At 41.0% G+C, this 24,068-nt stretch overlaps 1 pseudogene; it reads right to left on the bottom strand.

Annotated features, from left to right (window-relative positions):
• Positions 1-3,949: 3,949 nt before the first annotated feature.
• Positions 3,950-23,504, bottom strand: LOC140932141 (sacsin-like; annotated as a pseudogene).
• Between the last annotated feature and the right edge of the window lie 564 nt (positions 23,505-24,068).

A 24,068-nucleotide genomic window follows, 5' to 3' on the forward strand; every position in this document is an offset into this window, starting at 1 on the left:
AAAAATAAGCAATTTGGGGGCGAGCCTTCTTGCGAGCCGTCATATTTTTTACGGATGTCCTCATCATGGCTATTTTCCCCTGACGTCACGAATCAAACTCTAAGTTAATGCATGTGTTAATGTGTGAAGTCCAACACAACTATAGTGAACAGAGAAATAACTTGCCCATTTAAATGATGAACAAGTCATGTATGTAGCTCTGTTTTCTTAAGCCGTTGTTATTGAATCTGATGAATTCCGGGAAAGTAACGATAGCAGAAATGGCTTGTTTGGGCAGATTTCACGGAAATCGATCAAGTTGATTGCACCTAATGGCGTTTAACCAAGACTTGCCTGCTATGAGAGACATACAGCTATGGGCTTCTGTATACAGCTACTTATTATCAACTTGAAGTCATGAAACAAATTTCCCCTGTCATAAAATTGCTCTCGTGAACGTTTGTTACATTATTCTATTGTTTGGCACTAACAACCGCTAAATTGAGACCAAATGTTAAAGGATTTACAGCTACCCACATGACCTTGTGGTTCTGTCGCTCAAATCCGGCATCGTTAATTAAAATAGTTGTATGCCTTGTTCATATTTTTTCATTTAACAAATTATGGAAAAATGTGTGACTGTTCTTTCAACCTTTTGTCTATCTTTATCAGAGCTTAAGTGAAATCTGATTGGTGCTCGCACATTTGCGACCCTTCCCCACAATATAGCAACTGATTTGGCGGAAATCGTCACTTAAAACGGTAGGTTTCTCGGAATACATTACGATCAGCGCATACAGTCAGGCTTAGCGAAGCGACAGAATTGAACGCAATTCAACTAAACGAGCCGTCGGTCACTTTATATAAATTATAAATAATACCTCTGACATACCTTTTTTTGAATTAACTTCGTTTTCGCTGATTCACCGAGATATAACACTAAATCGACTCCACGTCCTCAGTACACTGCAAGTCGGCAGCTTTCCGGGAAATTCAATGTAATCAGAGTAAATGTCACTTTAGCAGTTTTTCTCGGAATCTGTGTGGTTCATGGCAACTGCATGGCTTCTTCCCAGGCCTTCTCGGTCAAAGTATCCGAAACGACACGCTACGACTCTTTCTCCTATCAAATGTGCATGGACGGGTTAGATTTTCAGTTGAATAACACATGTTTAAATCTGAAGGAGGAATCCCTTTCAACGTTAATCTTCTATGATCCCTTCACGTTTCTCGGAAATTGTTTTGGTGCTTTCCCGGAAGCACTACTGTTACTAGGCAATATTTCAGAAATATGCTGGTAAAGATCTTTAGAACTTTACTTAAGGGTGGTTTCAGGTAAATAAACAAGACTTTAATCTTTTCTGTGTTTGCATTTAAGGGATAAAACAGTGTTTCCTTATCAACTCTTAGCATCTAAGATTTTTGCTTGTTTGTCAAAAAATAAGCGATTTTGGGGCGAGCCTTCTTGAGAGCCGTCATATTTTTTACGGATGTCCTCATCACGGCTATTTTACCCTGACGTCACGAAACAAAGTTTAACTTAATGCATGTGTTAATGTGTGAAGTCCAACACAACTATAATGAACAATAAATAACTTGCCCATGTAAATGATGAACAAGTCATGTATATAGCTCTATTTTCCTAAGCCGTTGTTATTGAATGTGATGAATTCCGGGAAAGTAACGATAGCAGAAATGGCTTGTTTGGGCAGATTTCACGGAAATCGATCGAGTTGATTGCACCTAATGGCGTTTAACCAAGACTTGCCTGCTATGAGAGACATACAGCTATGGGCTTCTGTATACAGCTACTTATTATCAACTTGAAGTCATGAAACAAATTTCCCCTGTCATAAAATTGCTCTCGTGAATGTTTGTTACATTATTCTATTGTTTGGCACTAACAACCGCTAAATTGAGACCAAATGTTAAAGGATTTACAGCTACCCACATGACCTTGAGGTCCTGTCGCTCAAATCCGGCATCGTTAATTAAAATAGTTGTATGCCCTGTTCATATTTTTTCATTTAACAAATTATGGAAAAATGTGTGACTGTTCTTTCAACCTTTTGTCTATCTTTATCAGAGCTTAAGTGAAATCTGATTGGTGCTCGCACATTTGCGACCCTTCCCCATAATATAGCAACTGATTTGGCAGAAATCGTCACTCAAAACGACAGGTTTCTCGGAATACATTACGATCAGCGCATACAGTTAGGCTCAGCGAAGCGACAGAATTGAACGCAATTCAACTAAACGAGCCGTCGGTCACTTTATATAAATTATAAATAATACCTCTAACATACCTTTTTTGAATTAACTTCGTTTTCGCTGATTCACTGATTCAAGCTTATGCCTTGTTGGTGGCCATAGCGTTCCTGCCTTTGAATCATTACAGCATGAAACGTAATGTATGGCTTTCCTCTCATTCAAGGCATCGCTTTATGACATAATGGGGATCCACTTTCCAAGAAAAGGATCTTTTTCGCAGTTACACATGTGGGCCGCACTCGAGGATTTGGGCATCTCTATATCCATCCCAGATATCCTCGCGAACGTGGCGTGGTGAGAGACTTTTCGTGAAGTCGTGAAACTCCACCACAGATATCGACGCCATAACTTAGCAAAAAGCGTTCCGTCGCGCTTGTATGCCGTCAATTCACCCGAGAGCACCTAGAAACTTTGCGATAAGGGGAGGATAGAAGCAATCGAAATTTGAGAAAAGAAAAGCCAGATCGGTTAAAAAAGTTCTCTGTACTACTCTAGTGTATTTCTATGTTTAGCCAAGCCATTTCCTCACGAAATGAGCGAGATTTACCTCAGGGCCTAGTTGTTCAAAGCTGAGTTAAGATAACCCAGGGTTAGTGCGAGATTTGAATTCAGATTTGAAAGCTTAGAAAGCATTTCAGGTGTAATTCTTTTTGTCTACAAGTTGATGATTGAAAGCTCTAAAAATAACGGAGAAAATTATCCCGAGAGAATGCTTTTGAACACAAGAAAAAGAAACCCGGGTTAAGCACTAATCGGCCTTCGAACAACTAGGCCCTGGTCAATACTGAATTATGTGAGAAAGGGGCCATTTTCTCTCATAAAAGATGTATAAAAGGGTTGCTGATTTTCAGTCATGTGTTACGTATTTAAATGTTTTATTTCTTCCTTAACTACTTTAAAACTACTATTTTCAGCATATAGATAAGTTGACTTGCCTACAACTGATATTCAAGACAAACAATGAATTTGGTAGAAATTCTTCAACATACTTCCCAGGCTCGAGGAGGTTCAAGAAAATCATCTATAAATTAATGGTTCATTTAAAACAGCAAATTTTCAAAATTTCAACCCCTTTTAATGCGGTCTTAGATCTTAGTTTCCCATTGCAATCTCTAAGAATTTTCCCGAAAGAGTTCCTTAGAACATAACAGTTAATAACAGTTCATCCTCGCTCGTCCGTATTCATGGTCTTAAGCAAACAGAATCCACTTCGTTAAGCTTGTCCCTTAAAGGCTGCTGGTTATTGGCCTCGTTCACTTATCTTGACCTCATGTTCGCTCAATAACGCATGTATATACAGGAGACATTTAAAAAAAACTTGCCTTAAACAAGTTACTTTAAAACTTGCTTTTCCGTTGCTAAAAAAGATGCATCTCTACTCGTTTTAGCCACAAATGAGATTGCTCAATGCTTGATGTATGGTCTCAGGACAACTCAACCCTTGCACTACCAACACATGGACACCTCACACTTCTCATTTTGGGCCTAAGCTTTAAACGATTCACGTTATTTTGGGATTTAAAAAGGCTAAAAGAACTCATCATTCCTTAATGGCTGCACATTTCAGTATAAGTTATATTTGAATTCCGTCACCTTAAAATCAACTTTTGCAAAATGTTATTGGCGAGGAAATGTAAAAATGACGAAATGGTACCTTTAAAATAAAACACAATAAAAGGACGAGAAAATGAAGGAAAAAACAACGATTTATTTGTAAAAAGCTAGGAGTGTAATTATATTTAAATGTATATTTGAGAAATCCAACTTATTTTTTAAAAGTCTCCCTAACAGTTAACAAAAATGGTGTGTGTTTAATGCTATAGGAAGGAAATGGTTGGACGTAAGGACGAGCAACTGCTATGTACTTTCTTCTCTAGCGTACTGATCAAAACCTGAGTGAAAAGAAACAACAAGTTTTCTCTGAAAAATAGAACTCAGTTGCAGGTTATGTTGCTCTCGTGGTCCACTCTCTCCCCTTTTAGACACCGTATCCTTGAATCTTCAGTATCATTACTATTTTTTACTTTTATTGAGGAATAAGAAAATTAGCTATCAAGAAATCACAAACCTAAAGAAAACGCCTATAAAATCCAAAAACGTGGTCTCCACATATGAAACAAAAGGCATTAATGAAGCTACCCAAAATAATAGAAAGTTTGTTTTGACTCTGTTTTATTCTTCCTTCATGCCGGGCTATGCAATTTTTGCGTAATAGACTACATTCTGGAATTATCTGTATTGAGTTGGCTAACGCTAAGTTACTGATGTGCATATAATTTGCGGAGCGTCCAATATTGAAATGCCTAATGGCGAAAATACAACGGAAAAGAGCACTCCAACTAGAACTCGGAGCGTCGGGAGTTTGATTCTCGCCTGAAGCTCGGAATTTATTCTCAGCTTTCTGATGTTAGATTTCTTCTTGCTCCAAATGGCATCACAGCATTACTGATTTTCTGACCTTTTACAAATTTTCTAACGGTTTCTATTTAGTATGTGGCTATTAGTTAACTGTAATAATCATATGAAGTCAACTATACTAAGCTATAAGTAAAGAGGGCAAAACGTTCGGACCCCGTCGATTGATTTTTTCTTTCCAAAAGTTGACGATCGGAAACTGATTTCATCGAATTACGATGTTTTGTCAGGCACATGTAATACCTATACAAAACATAATTTCTTAAGATAATTTCTTAAACAACTTCGTGGCCTTAACGTATTTCACTTCTGGCCCTTTTCTTTCTGTTGCGTGGCAGAGAGGGAGGGTCCAGATATGGACTGGATACTCAACTGTACTATCTATTAAAAATTGTGTTTTTGTTGCTGATAGGTGGCACTCCGTGTCTAAAAACTTTGTTCTCATGATCATTTCTGGCTCAACTTCAATCTTTTCAAGTATGCATCGTCTACGGTGCTACTAAAAGTTAAGCTATCAAATAAATAAGTTTAGTTTTTTTAAAACCACTACGTTTAAATTGGGATGCTGATTGCACTTGAATAAAGTGCATCACCAGTTGCTTCGAAACGACCTATAGAAAGGGAAAAAAGTGTTTGTTAGTACAGTTAACGAGACATATTTTTTATATGTATAAAATTGAACGCGTCTACCTCTACATTTGTTGGAGTAAACTGAAAGGGCAATATAATTGAAAGATAAGTAACCGTTCAGTTTCGCGTTGAAAGCAAATATAAATTTTATTTTCCCGTTTGACAATGCTACCTCCCCAGAACCGTAGAAGCTCCTTACCTAGCTTAGGTGATGTCGACGTTCATCATTTTATAGCAATACATTAGAATCATTTTCCCCATCGCACAAACCTTAGGTTAATCGATTCTTAACTCGCTGGACGATCTTCTTCGCTAACCGCAAGGCTTCTTCTGCCATGTCAGCCGAGTACACTTCGTTTGGGATTTTGGGAAAGCACACTCTATCTGGATAGCGCATGCGTGCAGAATTAACCACAAGGCATTCCAACTGACGCGCTAGTTGGGTCAATTCAGAGTCATCTAACTCTAGGCAAATAAGCAGCAAGTTGTGTACGTTTGTCCTCTCCACATCTATGGCGTATTGTGCAGCTTTGAGAGCCTTCTCTGCCGCCTATGACGAAAATTATTTCACTTTAGCAGAACAAATGTTTTGTCTTCTCCTAATTAAGAAAGATGTATTGTATTGTATATTTTCCATTTAATTTTAAAACACTGGTTTTCTTCTGCGATTTACAAAATAAGTATCTTCTTCTAAGTCCTCGTCAGTTGCTGAAGTCTTTAGAGAGACGACGATACTAAGCTTCTCGATGTTTTTGGTCATTCGTGTCAAATACTGTCTACATGATGGGAGTGGAAAATACGTTTTACAGCTCATACCCCAGACAATGCATCACTCCATTAGTATTCTTAGGGGTCCGCTTCCAAACCTTGTCGAGTCATTCAAGTTGAAAGAGACACTAGGCAAACTTGTTGCCGACTCAAGAAAATACTTTGCCAAAAGGGGGGCAAAAAGGATCAAAGCGAGCAAAGGGAGCAAGGGAACACGTACAGTTCTCAGCTTACCTGGTGGCATTTGAAACACGCCCATTCATAGGAGGGTCTTTGGTAGAAAATGTCATTCTCCGTTGCAGCTATATCAGCCTCAGCCTGGCTGAGCCATCGCCTGGCTTCTCCAGGTTGAGGATTCCTCGCTCTGGTAGAGTTTCGAGAGGATTGCTGTCTGGATCTGTATCCTTCGCGCTGTGTGTGATGTTCCCTGGCGCGTTCCCCCCAGCGATTAAAAAACTGGTCGTAAGAGCCATGCTGACCTCGGCTGGGGCCAACGTCTGAGCTTTGCTGACTTCCTCGAGGCTCCCATCTTTCCATCCGCGAAGTTTCACTCTGGATATGCTTGCAAACGTCTGTGCAGAATTCCTCATCATCCACGTTTTTGTCAGGATGCCATTGCAGATAGAGCCGCTTGATAATTTTTCGACGTTTCTCCTCTGACAACTTCCACGCATCTTCTAGAAGTTTCGAGATCTCATCAAATACGTCTTGTTGGTTTCTGCTTATACGTCGTTCAGGAGGGCTTCGTTCTTGAGGTTGAAACACTACTATCGTTGATGATATAGTTGACCAACGATGGAACTTATAAAGGTCAGCCACATCAACTTCTAACTCTTGGCCACCGTCAATGTCGATTTTATATCTCTTCGTCAAGAGAGAAAAGCTTTTCTCTGTCACTTCCCTGACAACTCTTGCATAGATGTAAGTTGGAACACCCCTCTCGTGGTTTAGAGTTGGATCTTCGAGCTCAAAACCAACGTATTCACCAGGCTCAAATTCTTCAAAGGCGTCGTTTAACAAGTGATGGTCTACAAGTGGAATAAAAGTGCCAATTTTTGGAAAGATATCAACTTCTTCCCGAAGAACGTAAGAGTCATCCGAAGGTACATGAAAAGCATCTAGTAACCGAGACATGTCACGGGGGTCACAATCCAACAAACGAGGGACCATCAGTGCTCTCTTTACAAGAAGACCCTCCAAAACGTTTACAATTACGTCGGAAAGTATGGAAATATGTGCAAAGTTTTCGTTCATCACCGATAACAGATCGAGATAGACCGTCCACTTCTCTTCATCTGAGACAATACTACTTTCTAGGAAGGAAGATACTCTCTTTTGGCTGCCCTGAATAGGACTGTCGTCACAAAGTAAGACACTTTGGAGGTTCTCTACAATGCAGATATCAATTCTTCGAAGGCGTCTCTCGACCACTGCAATAACAGCGTCGTTTATATCCTTCCTACTCTGGTTCTCGTCCCGTATTAGTCTCACAATCGCAGCAATGAACTGTGGGCAGGTCAGCTTGTGTATGAGAGAATTCATAGCTTCAACTGACAAAGTTGACACCTCATTCCTCGAGGAGAGTGTTTCTTTAATCAAACTGGATAGCATTTTGGGTCGTAATGCAGTTGGCAATTTCATCACTAGCTCTTTGTGGTTCGTCATGGCAGAGCTACAAGTCACTTTCATGGACTTCAGGTCAAGCACAAGATGGTCAAAATTCTGCAGACGATCGTGGAAGGATGGGGAGGCATCAAAGAACACCAAGGACGAAGACTGTCGTAATGTCACTGGTATAACTCCCTCCGCCTGAACTAAGGACGTTCCCCTTAAGGGGATTCCTGGAAGGTAAAGCTGTGGAACGCTCGACAACTCTCCTGTGCTTTCCTCAAGCAGTTGAAAAAAACCTTTCACTGCTTTAACGCATGCTTTCATCTCATTCGGATGTAGTTTGTCGGTGTTTGATTTCAGGTACAGCATTTGTAACACCATAGCGTAGTGGGCAATCGAGACATACTTGGAACAGCCAAGAGCATGAAATAAAGCGTGAAACTTGCCAAACTCTCGAGGTAGACTGTATAGAAAGGGCTTGATTTCGAGATGTTCATACAATTCGAGCACTACCTGCTGTGGAAGAATAAATCTCTTCCCTTGCTCGACCAAAACGCATGGGGTTTTCACCAGAAGGCTTCTCACGTCGTTCCCTGTGTTCAGCTTGGTCTGCAAGAACTCGTAAATGCGTTCCATTACTGCCTTTAAAGTCGTTCGTTGCTCAAGTGAGGAAATATTAGCGTCATCCTTGTTTTCTTGAGAGTGACAAACGGCTTGACAATGACGAACAACAAGTTTGAGAGATGGCTCTGCAACAATTTGAAGTTGAGTAATAAAAGTCTTGCAGTATTTATCAGTGCTCATTTTGGGGGGACAGCTAAGTTCACGGCGACAGGTCACTGGATCTGCTCAACGTGGAAGTAAATGGGGCTGTGTCCAAACAATTTCAGCATACTCCGATGGAACTGCCCCTTTGAATGCACAGAATGGAATCTGGTCATCCCTCATTCCCTGATATGGCGGGCAAAGTTCTCGGAGACCTTTTGTTGCCCGCTCGCTGCTTACAAAAGTTATGTCGGATATGGCAGGTAACAGACCTTCAGCCACTACATTGTGTCGGTGGAGAAGATGTTTTACTAGAACTAGTGACTTCTCAAATGTCCTCTTTGTTTGCGCTGTAGTGGCTTCGTGTGCAACCTCTCTTGCAAATTTCTTGAAGTGATCATGGGAGACCTGATGAATTAAACCTATTGTCCTTAAAACCGTTAACCATTCTGGCGAATTAAGTGGTTTCAAAGGGAAATTGGTTGGCGGGAGTATTATGCGGAAAACGTTAACGCCAGGGTCGTAGAATGAGGATGCAGTTTGAAGCGTTCCATTTATGGAGGGGATAAATGGAGTTGCTTTCAAACAGCTCCTAAGCCTTTGTTTTTCCATGTCATCCTCCGCTAAAAATTCTGAAAGAAGGTATTTACGAATATACTCCAAGTGTACTAGCCTCCCTTCTTGGCTGAAGATCTCAAACGCTGGCAGAATGTAAGCGCAGTACACGTCTACGGCAGAGACGCACTCGAGATCCAGGAATTTGAACAAATTTGAGAGAACTGGCCAGGACTCAGTGAAGACTAACTTTAGGTGACGCTCTAAGTTTTCAATTTCCTTTCTCGGTATCCCAACTGGAAGGACACAAACACGGTGATCACTATCAAGTGGTACAAAGCCACCATGCGTCGCTAGGGAGAAAGGAAGCCTTTTCAGTTTGCTTTTGTCTGCCTCATGAAGGTGGGCCACACTCCTACTGAAGTACTCCAAAATTGCTTTACAGTCCTTGGCGTCCAGTCTTTTAGGTGACTGAGGGTCTCTCTCAATCTTATGGTGGAGGGCAGTAAGCAGAGAGGAAGGAACCTTCAGGGAAGAAACCAAAAAAGGTGCAAGCCGAACTGCTGAGCCCAAGTTTGTCAGCACAGTATAGTTTAGTTCGGGTACACCGAGTTTCTTTAACACTTCCAAGAGACTATTATTGGCAGCATCTGAACTTCTGTAATCAAGAACAGCCGTTGTCTGACACAACGGAACGAGTAACTGGGTATAAGTTTGAGGTGTGCTTATACTTAATGGAAGAAAAGATGCTTTCGTAGGCTTTGATGCTTTGCAAAACCTCACCTTCGGAACACGTTAAGGTGCAAGGTTTTCCGGCTTTAGAGACGGGCAGTTTAAGGAAAGCTCGCACTTCAGTTAATAGCGTGAGATAGCATGAGGCCACCACATCTCCTAGTAAGGCATTGTTCCAGTCACTGCGATATCCACCCCCTTCGTCTTTCCACAAATTTCGCCTTGCTTCGTGGTCCAGTGCAAAATGCGCGTTGATGTGCACTGGTAGATCTGCTTCAAATGGAAGTGGAAGAAAACAGTAGGCTTTCTTTCCTCGCTCTTCATGGTCTTTTGAATTCTTTTCTAAAATACAGGCAACGCCACCACGTGGAAGCATTCCCAGCTCGTTTCTCTTGAAGGCATTAACTATACTCTTTTTCAACGCCTTCTGAAATCCCACCTGTTGCACAATGAGCCATTTCTCTTGGTTGTGAAAACTGTCTGAGATATTCAGCACATAAGACACTTTCGCTGCTGGAATATTAATTGGAAGGGAATACGTTCCAACCTGTTTGATCCTTTCCCTAAACGCCTGCTTTTTGACCTCATCCTCCTTTGTCATTGTAGTCTCAACAGAGTAAAAATTATAAAGTTCCCCGGTAGGTTTGTGAACCTCACAGATGATGATCTTTTTTACATTGTTGATGAATAAGAGGACTTCAAACAGTTCCTTTTTTAGGTCCTCCAGCATTGTGTCTAATATCTCGAGTGTGACAACCCTTTTTGATATCTGAGAAACCACGGACATCTTTTTTGTCCTCAGAGGAAATCTGAACATTGTGTCATTTTCAATTTGAAAATGGTTCTCCAGGTAGCAAGGAAACACGTCAGGGAATCGCTTTCTTAGGTGCGTGACGTCCTTGAAAAGCATTCCGGGTTCTTGAGGTGTAGCGTTAGGAACATACCTGCCGTTTGGGTCAAATGCGCACAAAACCTCTCCAATATCCTCACCTTTTGTCATAAAAGAGGGTACATCAGTCAAGTGGTAAACAGCATTAAATCCAACTCCATACTGGCCAGTCTTGTTGGGATCATCTCCTTTACTTCCCTCTCCAAGGTTTCGTATTCCATCAATGTCTTCATTTCTGAAAGGTTTGTTGTTATACACACACAATGCAGGACCTTGCAAAGGCTTCCAAATGTCTTCAAAAACTCTTTCGTCTGGGTGGTGTCGAGGGTCTTTAATGAACCAAACCTCAGTTGCTTGTGCATCATCCGCATTTTGAAGGAGCTCTTTCAAAATTTCTTTTTCACAAGGATAACCTGTTAGAATGCGTTTTAAACGGTTTGCGAGTTTCTCTCGTTGCCCAAAGGGAATCCCATATGCACGGGGTCTCAGGGCTTCTTGTTTTCGTGATTTAACTCCGACATTCCTACTAGTCAGTAAAGGAATGTTGTCATGAATAAAGTTCACTCCGTCTTCGTCTGGCAGCCAAGAACAGTCTCTAATACAAAGTTCAGATACCGGGTGCATTATTCCTTTAGAGTTGGGGAGGTATACCTTTTTCCACAGCTGCCTATTAGTTTTGGTGAGATCGAGAGTTTCACCGAGTTGCGTTGCGATATGTATTGCAGCTTGAAGGTTTTGCTTATCTAAGGGCTGTTGTCCGACTTGTTCCTTCATTTTCTGTAGGCTTGAAATGTAATCCTGTTCATCAAATTTGGTCATAACACCAGCCGCCTTCAGTAATGGGGTAAAAGACAAAGCCAATTCATGCGTAATTTGGAACAGATACGGGGAGCAATGAACAGGCAATGTAAATGCAACCTGATTGACAGAAAGAAACCTTTTACCGACAAGAATAAAACTTGTTCCTTGAAGGTATGCTATGATTTTATCACTGTAACGAGCAAGAGAGTTCTGAAGACATGAATAAAGACTGGTACAGACCAGGCTTAGTTCCTTGTACTCTGAAGCATTAAGTAACTCTACGTTTGTGGACACTGCTGCCGTCAGTTGTTGCACCACTTGATCCAATGTAATTCCCTTTTTGTCTAGATCTAACAGGGATCTCAATTCCTTTGGAACGGAAACCCCAATTAATGGTACTGTGCAGCACACTAAGTACTTTTTCTCTTCTAGAAAAGCTTCATTCGGTGCCAGCAGTACCTGTGAATTTTCTACAAGTTCTTCTCCCTTCCAAGGGAGAGGAAATTCTCTTGGTTTCTGGAGAATGGGAAGAAATTTAGTATTTAACAAGCGAGCAGAAATCTGAGGTGAAGGTTTCTCTTGGCGAATTAACTTCTTCTCCATAAACGATAACAGTGCTGTTATGCGCGTCAATGCCTCTCTATTGTTAAGTGAATTAAGCTTTTGGATGCCCTCGGCTCGTTCTAAAAGATCGGACCAAGGAAGATCATTCGATAACATTCCCAGTTGTACAAGCTTGGCCAACCTTTGTGGGTGAACATACGATTCCTTAGTCCCATATGGAAATCTACCATCTTCAGAGGAAAATAGTGAGGCTGCTTCTCCGTAGGGATGCACGAAGGAGCTTGGAGTATTCAAGACATTGCCAGTTGGTGAAGATGGAACACAAGGGTGCAGCCTTAGCAAGTCATGGAACTCCTCACTTTTGTCATCTAATGCATGTAGAATGAGGACATCTCTAAGATTCTCCGGAAGGATGTGAAGGTTTGGAAAGAGAACTTCCCGAAAAAATCTGTTCTTGCGATATCTTCTGGCATTGATTACTTCCTCCTGGCCAAACTTTTCAAAAGCATGCAAAATATCGGAAGGTAGGTCTACGACTATTTCTCTTCCTCTGTGACACATTTTAAGAACCTTATTTGCAGCCTCTCCAATCTGGACTTTTTTTCGGAAATGTGGATCAAGGAAAATGACCTGCTTGATATCTGCCCAGTGCTCTCCATTAGAGAAAAGAGGATACCCACCCCTGCTGAGTTGTGTGTAGAAGGACCTTACTAGTGGCAAACAGTTTTCCGACGTCTTTGGCCATAAACAATGGAACTTGTATGAGCCATCTTTGGGAACAAGACCTTTCATGCCTTCGAGAAGATCTAAGAGCGCAGACGTCACGGAGTCTTGCAGCAGTACCTTGTTCCATTCCACTCCGTAACACGACTTATCTTCTTTCAATTTTATTTGTAAAAACCGCCTATTCGAGGCCATGGCGAATGCTCCATTTATGTGAAATGGTAGGCCACTGTAAATTGGTAGTGGCAGGTAACAGAATATAGCGCCTTTGACATCCAAACCATTAAATGTATTCGAAACTGGCAAGGGCAAGAAAGAGTTTCACTCTGTTGGAAGCAACTGAACGGCTACTCCTGCTGATGGAAGAAGGCTGGCATCGTCATTTGCAAACTTCAGAGCTTGGCCATTCCCCATAGACGAAACAATGAGCCATGTTGCCTTTTCCATATGAAAACCGTCATGAAAGAAATCAGAACCACTTTTTGTTAGCCTGCACTCGACGTCAACTATCATGGACGACTTTGGAAAATTTGGGGGGTCGACTTTCTTGCCATGTGCCATCATCTTGCTTTTTGATGAAGCTTGAAGGAAGTTGCACTGTTGAAGAAAACTAATTTCCTTTGGAGTAAGCTTAAATGAAGTTGGAGGAAGGGTAAATGTAAACGACAGTTCTCTCAGGATTCCTGAATGGGAAGCCGATTTCGTGACCTGAAACATCAATGTAAGTTCTGGATCTTGACTTTCTGTGTTCGGCAAGTGATAAATTCCCACACTTAGAACATTTTGAGTGAAAAGAAGTACATTCTTCGCCCCCTGGAGAAACATTTGCAACAATTCTCTCATCTCCTCTTGGTTGTACCATAACTTCTTAATTTCACTCGCGGAAGCCTGATCTCTCGTCCGCAGTGGAAATCGAAAAAGGGTTCCATCAAATGAGCTGTCCTGTTTATCAAGATGTAAATCACAGCCAAAGATGCCATTGAAGGGCTTAAACTGATTTTTGAATTTTTTCAGCCTTTTGACGTTTTTGTTGAGATTGATTTTAATTCCTGGTCTTCTTACGTTTCTGATCACTTTTCCCAGGAAGGAAGTGTGAGGATCAAAAATGGCCAAAAAGTTCTTACTTACGAACATGGGCACATCTGTCAGGTTGTACACTGCATTGAATCCAAGTCCAAATCTGCCGATCTTTGCGGTGTCATGCGCTTTGGTTGTTTCATTTAGTTTCGTGATGTTAACGAAATCTTCATCTTTAAACGTTGCATCGTTGTACACCCATAAAGCGGGACCATGACAATCTTTCATCCCTTGGTCAAGGAGGCAGGTTATAGCATCCTGATTAGTTCGCTCATCGTAAAGAAATTTAACCTCAGTAGCACCTGCATCATCTGCGTTTTGAATTAGCTCTTTTGGCACTGCAAATCCATCGGTGTAGTCTCGTAGTAGTTTGTTAAGACGAGTAGTAAGCTTTTCGTGCTGGCCAAATTCTTCTCCTATGAAGAGCTCGTCAGGATCCAACATTCGATTTGTAAGAGAAGGAACACCAAGACGTTGAGCAGTGAGATGAGGAACATTGGGGTGCACGTAGAAGTAGTCCATATCTTCATCGTCGCCTCCGTTCATCAGCCAATCGCTGTCTTCACTGTACATGCAGCGCTCCACTGGTTCAAGTCGTACATATGTGTTGTCCTCTATGTAAACAGGAATCACAATCCTCTCTTGAATATCTGGTGGTAATTCTTCTTGTGTCAACTCGTTTAATATGCCAACAGATAACTGTACGTCGTGACGTACTTCAAAAACTGATAATGAAGACAGTGCAGAGTCATACTTTTCTTTGATCGCGTAGAGAACGTGCAATAGGATAGTTGAATCACTCTGTGATTTAACTCCAAAACAATGAAAAAGGTGGATGAACGTCTTCATCTCAGAGGGAAGAGGACGTATATAGGGCGCAAGATCAATTCGTGGTTTACTGGAAAGCATTTGGTCAGGGGAGGAAAAGCCATCTCCATTCCATACCCAGTTGACGATTCCTGCTCTCTGAAATGCCTCACTTAAGGTTTGGTAGTTTCCACGACTGAGGAAGGAGTAAATTTCGTTTAATATAACCATGTAATATGGTTTCTCTTCTTTGGAATAACAATGTATTACATTTCGCAGCTGCAATGCAACATTAGAAAGAGAGAGCTTTTGCCAGCCAAAGTACTCAGAAACTTCATTTAATGGCTCTAGTTCTACAACGGGCTTAACAGTTCCAACGAGATTCACGAGTGCAGGGCTCTTCAGCTCGGTTGGCTTGAAAAAGCATTCATCTCCTTCTTTAGTTTTCCACAACGCAAGCGAAGGAGGAAAAAGTGATGCTTTCTGTCGCAATCGTGTCAGCCACTGAATTTTCATCAGTAACAATCCCAGCTCTTTTCCATCGACTGTTTTCCTCAGCATCTTGGGATGAGTGTTCAGATGATGTAAAATTGCCTTAGACTTCTGTATTGCTGTTTGGTGTTGTGAAAGTCTGCTTATTTGATTAGCACTGTGGAAGAGGTCTCTGGCAGTGACGTTGGATTCGTTTTTCATTCCAAGCTTCTCCAAACAACGAGTGTAGTTGGTTCATTGTACATCTCACCGACGGGAAAGACGTCTTCTTGGGCAAATATCCTTTTCAGTGTTTCGATTCTGGGATCAAACACACCTGACGCCCTAACCCGTTCTCTCTTCTTTGGGACAAAGGATAAAGCTTGTACTTGCCGCTTGAAACTATCATTTTGAAGGATAGTATTTGTAAAACATCCAAGCACGTAGAACATCACCTTATCAATTTGTTCGTCATTGTAGCGTCCTTCATTTATGTCCGGAAAGATCATTTTGCATAGAACATCAATAGGCTGTAGAATCTTGATTTTTAGGAGTTGTGCTAAAATCCTGGAATCGTCGTTTGAAATATCAATAAGATCATGCAGTGGAGGAACCGGAAGAGCCTTAGCACGCGCAGCACTTAGGCCATCATTCTTGGAAACGAACCTCTTGAAGAGAGTCTCAAAAATGGGAAGGGAGCAAAAAAAGGCGCTATATCCCTCCTTTACTACGTCAGATGGTCGGACATTTGCAAGAAATGATCTCAAAGCAAGCTTTTCTTTAGTGGAAGCTTCTTTTTGAATAATTTCTAGAAATCTTCCTGAGGGCAAAGATGAGGCAGTTGTCATCATTGCTTTCACAGCGCCCGGGACAGTTGGTAAATTCACATAGGTTCCCACAACACCTGGATGGTAGCTTATGAACGTCGGCAGACCATGTAGTACAATAACCCGGAGCCTTTTTAACACAGTTGCCAAGATTTCATCAATGCATTCGTCATTCAACTGTTTGACAACAGTCCTGCTGGGGCGGGAGAGACGACAGGTGTTTGAGACATACTCAATGGGATCAGAGGTAGTCCTTCGAGTTTGCGAATATCCCTCTCAGTTGTAAAATGGCGTCGCAGATAATTCCAGAGCGACTGAATCCACGTCCGTGAAGGATGATGGTGACTGGGGCTATCCGGATACCACAAGATTGAGTCGCCTTTCTTCCAGTCTTGCGGAAGCGACTGCCAAAGAAGTTCAGGTACGTGATGACTTCTGAGGAGTTGCAGTTGAGTTTGTCCTAGTGTGTTTAAACACAATAATAAAAAAAACGCTTAGCAATGTTATTGATTTTCTATTGTGATGCGGGTTATTTAGGCTAAACATGCCGCAACCTTTTAAAATGTCTCAACGAATATAAACATTTGGCGATGCAAACCCTGAAAAAATGCCGTGGAAAGCTGAGTTGCGTTATTTGCAAAATGCCCTTTATCAAAGAAAAGAAACCTAAACTAAAACGCCAAGAAAGAAGTGCTCCAGCGGATGGCACGATTTAGGATTAGTTCATATTTGCCTTCCTAAGTACGAATTGAACTTAATATCGGAAGAAATAACATGTTATGAGACGCCTTCTGACTTCATTGGGTCGATCTCTTTCTAATAGTCGACGCGTAACTGTGGTTGTGCCCCAATGGTCCATTTTAGGGCCGTTATTGTCTTTTCCTGTACATTAATGATGTCCACAAAACCTTCAGTATGCATCTATTGCCTTATTTGCTGATGACGCAGGGCTGAGCTATTCTTCCTCTTCCTTAGAATATTTGCAGCACAAGCTAAATACTGACCCGACGAATGTGGCCTGGCTGGAAGAAAAGAAACTTACTCTCAACACGTCCAAGTCTAACATTTTAAGCTTACCGTATCTTGGAAAGAGAATCTACGTTTAAGTGTTTGAGAATAATGATTAACAAAAATCTCTTTTGGGCTAATCATTGATATTAATTTTGTGAGCAAGAAGGTTAATCAAAGACTTGGCGATCTGCATAGGATTGAGCATCTACTACCAGTCTATGCTCGTAATGTATTTGTTAGTGCCATGGTATCACCGTTTTTTTATTACTGTGATATTATCTGATGTGATACGAATAATAAAGTGTTAATGGATTCTCTCCAGGTACTGCACAATAAGGCAGCTAAGATTGTTCTCCATCGTTGTGTACACTCTTCATCTACTCAGGCGCTTCTCGAACTTAGGCGGATCAATCTTCGGGTTCGACGGGGCATTCATCGGCGTGTCAATATTTCTTAAAATACCTTTTAATGGCCTTTCGGATCATAATCATCAATTTTAGCACTGGGTCTTCAGTCCACTATTACCAAACGCGTCATGCCAGTGATTTAAAAAATGATAGACCTCGTTGTAGTAAAGGCCAACTACGTTCTTCATATCTTCTATTCAAAGAATGGAACGATATTCCTCTTAAAGTCAGAAACAGTGAAAGTATTCGCAGTTTTTAAAAACGCTGTTTTACATCTTTTAGCATAATTTTGATAGAGAAAATGAGACTTTGTACTTTTTGCTATCAATTTTACGTACTTAGTGTTTTTATTGTTTAGTATAGTTTTAATTTAGGGACAGGTTTCGTCTGAAAACCACCCATGGGTGATGCCAACGTTCTGTATTACGATTTTTTAGTTATTATTACGCCTACCTTCAGAAGCTGCACTTCTTAGGTTTTGCAGAATATCTCCTTCTAAATCTTTCCGCAAAAATTTTTCAGGTATGTCTGGAAACAGTTCTTGAGGATGTTCTGGAGAGGTTATGTAAACTGTGGAAGTGTGACTGTCAAATTTGGCAAAAGTTCCGTTGGCTAATGGTAGAAGCTTTAGGTTATTCAGATCTTCGAAAAGATGATCACTGAGACAGAACTGGAGAAGTAGCAACTTCTCCGTCTTATCAAGACTGGTGTAGCATGAGGGTACCTTCCTTAATACATGTCGTGTCAGAGGAGGCGTGATTTCCTTTTGACCTGGTGCATAGACATCCACAGCCTGCAGCACATGACTTGGTACAGTGCAGGGACACCGACTGATAGCAGAACCTCAAGAAGCAGCTGATGTTCGTCGCGGTCTGTTCGACGCTGAAAAAGCGCTTCTGAAACTGCAAGCCATTTGCCACCTTTTGCTTCTGTGTGAACAACGTTCTTTGCCAAAAGCAACCGAAATAAAGGTTCCTCAAGCCCTTTCCACTGCTTGTCTATAATGTTGATATCAGGCCACGCTCTGAAACGAGATACAAAATGCGCGTGTTTATTGCGGCTCCCGGTTTTCTTTACCATGAATGAGCAATACCTCTTTATATGAATAACAACAACAAAAAGAGATCACACTTTCTCTGTAGGTGGTGCTTTATGACAGACCTGCCATACTTATTCAGTTAATACGCACAGCACAGTGAGTATAGAAATCCTCTAACCCCAGATAACAATGATTTGTAAGAGTTTCACTTTAATTACAAGTATATTTGAAGGCGTTATAGTCTTACTCTAATACAATATAATTTTTTCAGTGGGTTGGATTCAATCTTTTTATTGCAAATATTCTTTTGTAAAACTCAGTAGCTTTTCAACTAAATGTCAATTCATTTCGACAAACTGTTATGTTATGTTATGTTCTCTGAACATATTTTAAGGATTATCGTCCATTGTTAATCTTATCCTGTCTTCGTAAGTTGGAGTTGAAAAAAGTGTTTTTTTTTTTCCATAAAAAAAAACTTCAGTCAGGACTACTGACTACGACTTTGTTCGCGAAAACTGCACAGAAAATGAAGACGTCTCTATCCATCCAACAGACGTCAATATATTGACCTAACAACTCAGAAACAGTAATTGCATTTGCTCCACTTCCTGTTGAAGATAGAAAAACATGCTGCTTTTTTCTATTTCACCAAATATCCCGTTGAGATCTTTCAAGTAAACGCAAGTAAGCGATTCTTTTTCGAGAATCGTACAATTGAACATGAATCTTTTACAGGAGTAAAGAAACTGAGTGACAAACAAAGTTGATTAGGGCTGTATTTAGGCATGTTACTTACTTATAGATTGCGGTCCTGGAAATGAAAACAGACTTCTCCTTTATGGCTTCCAAAATCATGGTGGCGTAAACCTTGGGAAGGGCTTCTTCGAGAAGACACTTGTTCCATAGCAAGGACTTATCAGTCATCTTACGTCCTGCCTTCTGGCGATATTCTTGATCTGCATTTTGAGACTTAATGTAACGCCTATTCTGACTCAATGCGAAGAAACCATTGACGTGCACAGGCAAACCAGTTAAGCTTTTCGTTTGGACTGGTAACGGCAAGAAACAAAAGACGTGGCCTTTGATATCAGGCGTCTGCAACTGTGGCCCGTCTGGCAATGCCATAGCAACACCTACTGTGGGGAGATAGCTCAGATCCTTATCTGTCATCAATTTCTTGAACGTTGAAGATACTTGCCCACCACAGAAGTAGTTTGTAACAAAGAATGAGTGTTGCTCTGTCAAGTGCGTCTCGAAGTTTATTGTTTCAATGGTCAATGGGTAACTCACTGTGACTGGTTCGGGCATCACTTTACCAGGTGTTATTTTTTTGAGAAACTCCCTTCTCTTCCCACGAACTGTTCTGAGGCATTTCTCCGCAATCTTCACTTGAAAGATTCTTCTGGGGCTGGACTCTGATTCCTCTCTGGTATAAAGCTCAACAGATTCCAGACTCTGCAAAAACAGGAGTATTAAGGGAGCATCGGCTTTGAAACTGTCAAACAAGGTGGTCATCTTATCTGCGTTGTACAGTGTTTCTGAAAGGTCCGAGGTTTCCTGTCTGAAGGGAAAACGGAATAGAGTTCCATCATAGAATCCCTGGGAGAAAACTTCATCCGTACAGTTAAATATGCCTTTGTAAGGAAGGAATTGGTCAGAAAACGCATCGATGGTCGCACGGTCTTCGTCAAATCGCCAGTACTTCCCTGTTCGTATGCGACGCCTGTCCGAAAAATGAACGCCATGAGGATCAATAAAGCCAATCCGCGAATCACTGATCAAGCTTGGCAAATCTGAGTTGAGAAAGAGCCACGTACGTATAAGTAAATTACTAAACTTTAACAATATGCATCACTTTCGAACCTCACCATCCTGACACCTCTCTATAACAGACACCACTGTAATGGGACGACACCTATCTATTAAAGACATTTTCCTACTGATAAGGTCTCAATACGGTATATTGAATAGTTTAGATACAAAAGCCTGTAAAGTCTACAGCTTCCCTTTTTTCAACCATAGCAGCTTTGCGTCAATTCAGGCCACCTACCGACTTTTGTAAGCCTTGAGTAAGTCGTATGAACTACCACCTCAATGTAATGTCGTTGTCAGGATGACGACATCTAAGTGGTTTCGCGCAACGCTGACATGGCAGATTGTTGGTCGCCACGCTTTTGTACCGTTTTTGGAGCAGATAACGCAACAGATAAAAAAAAAAACGCCGAAAAATAATTTTTATCTTTGGCTTAACTGGAAGGTATTTTGCGTTACCTGTCATGTGAAAAACAGATTTGAATCCCAAACCAAAGCGACCGACTTTCATGGGATCCTCCACTTTGATGCTATCACAGACCAAACGGATGCCTCTCCAATCTTCTTTGGTAAATTTCGAGTTGTCGCAGGCATAAAGTGCTGGACCCTATATAGAAGTAAAGGGATATAAGTTGCTTAACTCATATTTTTTTTGTATACCTTTGATATGACGTCTCAATTATAGTCGAACCTTTTCAAAAGGCTCATCTTGAGAACAGACACAGAGGGCCGTAGGGAAGAAGGCCGTTTATAAGACCTTGAAACAAGGATGAATATATCTGCCAGGACTAGAGCAAGAGCCCCCGCTATGGTCAAGTGGCCATCAACAGAGTGACCACCGAGCTATATAGCTTTATTTAGCAACTTTATCAAAAGCTTACGACGGCATCGGCATGAGTTGTGGGTGCGGTTGGGCGTGGGATGTTGAGTTTGTCAGGCCATTTACTCATATAAAGGAAGTGAGAATGACTACATTAAAAAAGAGCAATTTGTTTGAGGCAAGAAGGTCGGAAAGTTAGAGAAGGCCGGTAGTGATTTAGGGGGCTGTCTTGAAAAAAAGGACAAGCAGGGTGGATTGGAAAGTCATTGTGATAGACTATCTACGAAACTCACTTTGGTCATGTTTAAGATGAAAACGAACTGAGAAGGCGGTACCTGAAATTTTGCCAGTTCCTCATTATAGAGCTTATCCGTTCCATAGCTGTGTTTGTCGTGCAGGAATTTGACTTGTGTAGCATCCGCATCTTCCGCATTTTGAATAAGTTCCTTGAAAATGAAAAACAAAAGACATCACAACTAGTCTACCGAGCAATGCGTGGGTATTATTGAGGAACCGTCAACAGTATAAAGATTACTACTCTAAGAAAAAAGTAAACATTATCTTCCATTATTTGATTATTGTGACATCGTTTGGAGCAATTGTGAACTACAACATGACACGGATAGAATACAGCGTCAATTTAATAGATCTGTCTGGATTAAATTATGGGAGAAGGACTGCCTCGTACCCAGAGGTCTCTCAACTGTGCTTTCTCCTTCCCATATGGACCCTTGCGCTTCGTCGCTAGTCCCTCGTATATCGCGCTCGCCTCTGCGTGAAAACGAAGCGCCTGAGAGGGAGGCAGGGAGAAGGACCTTTCTTTTTAGAAGCGCAAAAATTTTTAATGAACTTGAGCCCCAGTCTCTCAAAGCTTGCTGCTAATGAGAATAGTTCCTTACACTTCAACTTCGCTCTAAGATTACGGTTTTTTTTTTCATAATAATATTCATTTGTTATTTGCTATTGGCAAAAAAGGTTTACTTTACCTTCAAGACCTGTCCGTCGTCTGGGTATTCATCTAAGATTTTTCTTAATTGCTGGATCAGCGATGGTTGAATCAAGTCAAAATCCTCATCAACGGAGTCCGCTTAATACAATAAATATAGAAGCTGGATCGTCAAAATACTAAAAGGCGTCGTTGAGACGCTGACGTGATGCTATTAGAGAGCTTAAGCAACAACGACGGCGACGCCTGCGAAAACGTCACTTAAAAAGTGAAGTCGCACTTCTTCAAACATTATCGTGCATATTTCGTCGTGTTCAGGTTATCAAATGTTGGCAATTTATTTTTTCTGAAAGAATGAATCAGTGTTCACGTTCTCCACAAAACGTGAAAATAGGCATTTTCACGGCGTAGTCGTGCAGTGACGGCAACGAAATGTACAAAAAAAGCGTGATGCACGTGCAGGGTTGTTGTTTTGCCAATCTAAACCTATCGCTTTTCTTTTGCCGTTCTCGCTGGCGTCGCCGTCGTCGTTGCTTACTGCGCTTTTTAGCAAAAATGTGAACTCTAAAGCTCAAAAGCCGCCTTCACAATTGCGTTTTTCGCTTCCGTCAATCATAATTACAATCACAAGCAACGAACCTTGAAACATGGAAACACACAAAACGGATCGAAATCCACCAATCACAAATCACAAATCATGACCTTTTGAACCCGTTTAAGTAAAGTTTTGTTTCCTAAGAGGTCCGCTAAGATGATTGACGACGGCGAAAAACACAATCGTCAGTTGGCTTTTAAACTTCAGAATTCGCACATTTGTGAAAAGCGCAGTAAGCCACCTCATGTTGAAGCGACTGGAGGTTCGACTTGGACCAGACTAGCGAAAAACCATATAGACTGGAATAAACGGGCAACAGCTATATCCCACCATTGATGGATAGAACTTAACCAAATAGGTTATTATGATATATCGCTTGAGGAATTGCTGCGCTTTTTTAGCATGCACTATTGACTAAACAAAAATTGAAACTGAATCATTGGTGAGTTCGTCCTTGCTTCAAAAAGCAGCAAAAACAAAAAATTTAGCGAGGCAAAGCAAATTATTCAGGAACAACGCTAAAAGATTTTTAAAATACATTTAAAAAACATTTTAAAAAGTGAACGACGTTTCGGCGCTACGTTACGCCATTATCAAGATGAAAAGTAAAAACGTCAGGAAAACGTATAAGGTGTAAAACGAATATATAAAATTTGAAACAATACATAAAATATTTGCGGGTCCAATGGGTATAATTCCCAAGGTAAGGAACACAATAAGAGACAAAAATGTACGAAAGTGTCACGTAAATAGTTTGGCGCGAACGGAGTCGGCTTGCGTGTTAAGAGAAGGTTTGATGTCCTTTATGTATATTATCTCGTAGACTAAGCAATCAAACTTGCTGTTACATTTCCTCATAACTTTGAAACTTTCAGTCGCTTGAATATGACGGCTCTATTCCGTTCCTCTGTACAGTTTTGACAAGATGTGGGGGCACTCTAACAACAGAAGTCTACAGAAAACCAACCGACACCGGACTGCCACTCCATTTCCAAAGCCACGTCGACAGCAGATACAAGAAAGGCCTAGTCAACACGATGGTTAACCGTGCGTACCGTCTATCTTCCACCAAAGAAGGTTTTGCAAAAGAATGCAACAAGTTACGCACCATGTTTCAAAGCTGCGCTATCCGAAAACATTGGTCGATTCCACTAGCAAGTTTGATTGCTTGGTCTACGAGATGTAGACTAAGCAAGTGACTTTTTCACTTTTCAACTTGATAATGGCGTAACGTAGCGCCGAAAGGTCGTTCACTCTTTTAAATGTTTTTTAAATGTATTTTAAAAATCTTTTAGCGTTTAACTTTGATCAAATCACTTTTGAAATAAATTTATAGCAAATTCAACTTTTTTGAAGTTTCCAACGTCGAGATATCTTCACGGTGAGGCCAAACCACGCCTTAAATGTATCATTAAGGTTAAATTTACTTATCTTTTACATTTCTTTTCATTTCTCGACCAAAGTTGCCATATAGATTTCGATTGTTGATCAAATAATTTTAAGTTTTTGTTTGACTCAAAAGGTCAAATTGTGACGTCACAACGACTGACGTC

This window comes from Porites lutea, chromosome 3 (assembly GCF_958299795.1).
Source record: "Porites lutea chromosome 3, jaPorLute2.1, whole genome shotgun sequence".
Classification (NCBI taxonomy): Eukaryota; Metazoa; Cnidaria; class Anthozoa; order Scleractinia; family Poritidae; genus Porites; species Porites lutea.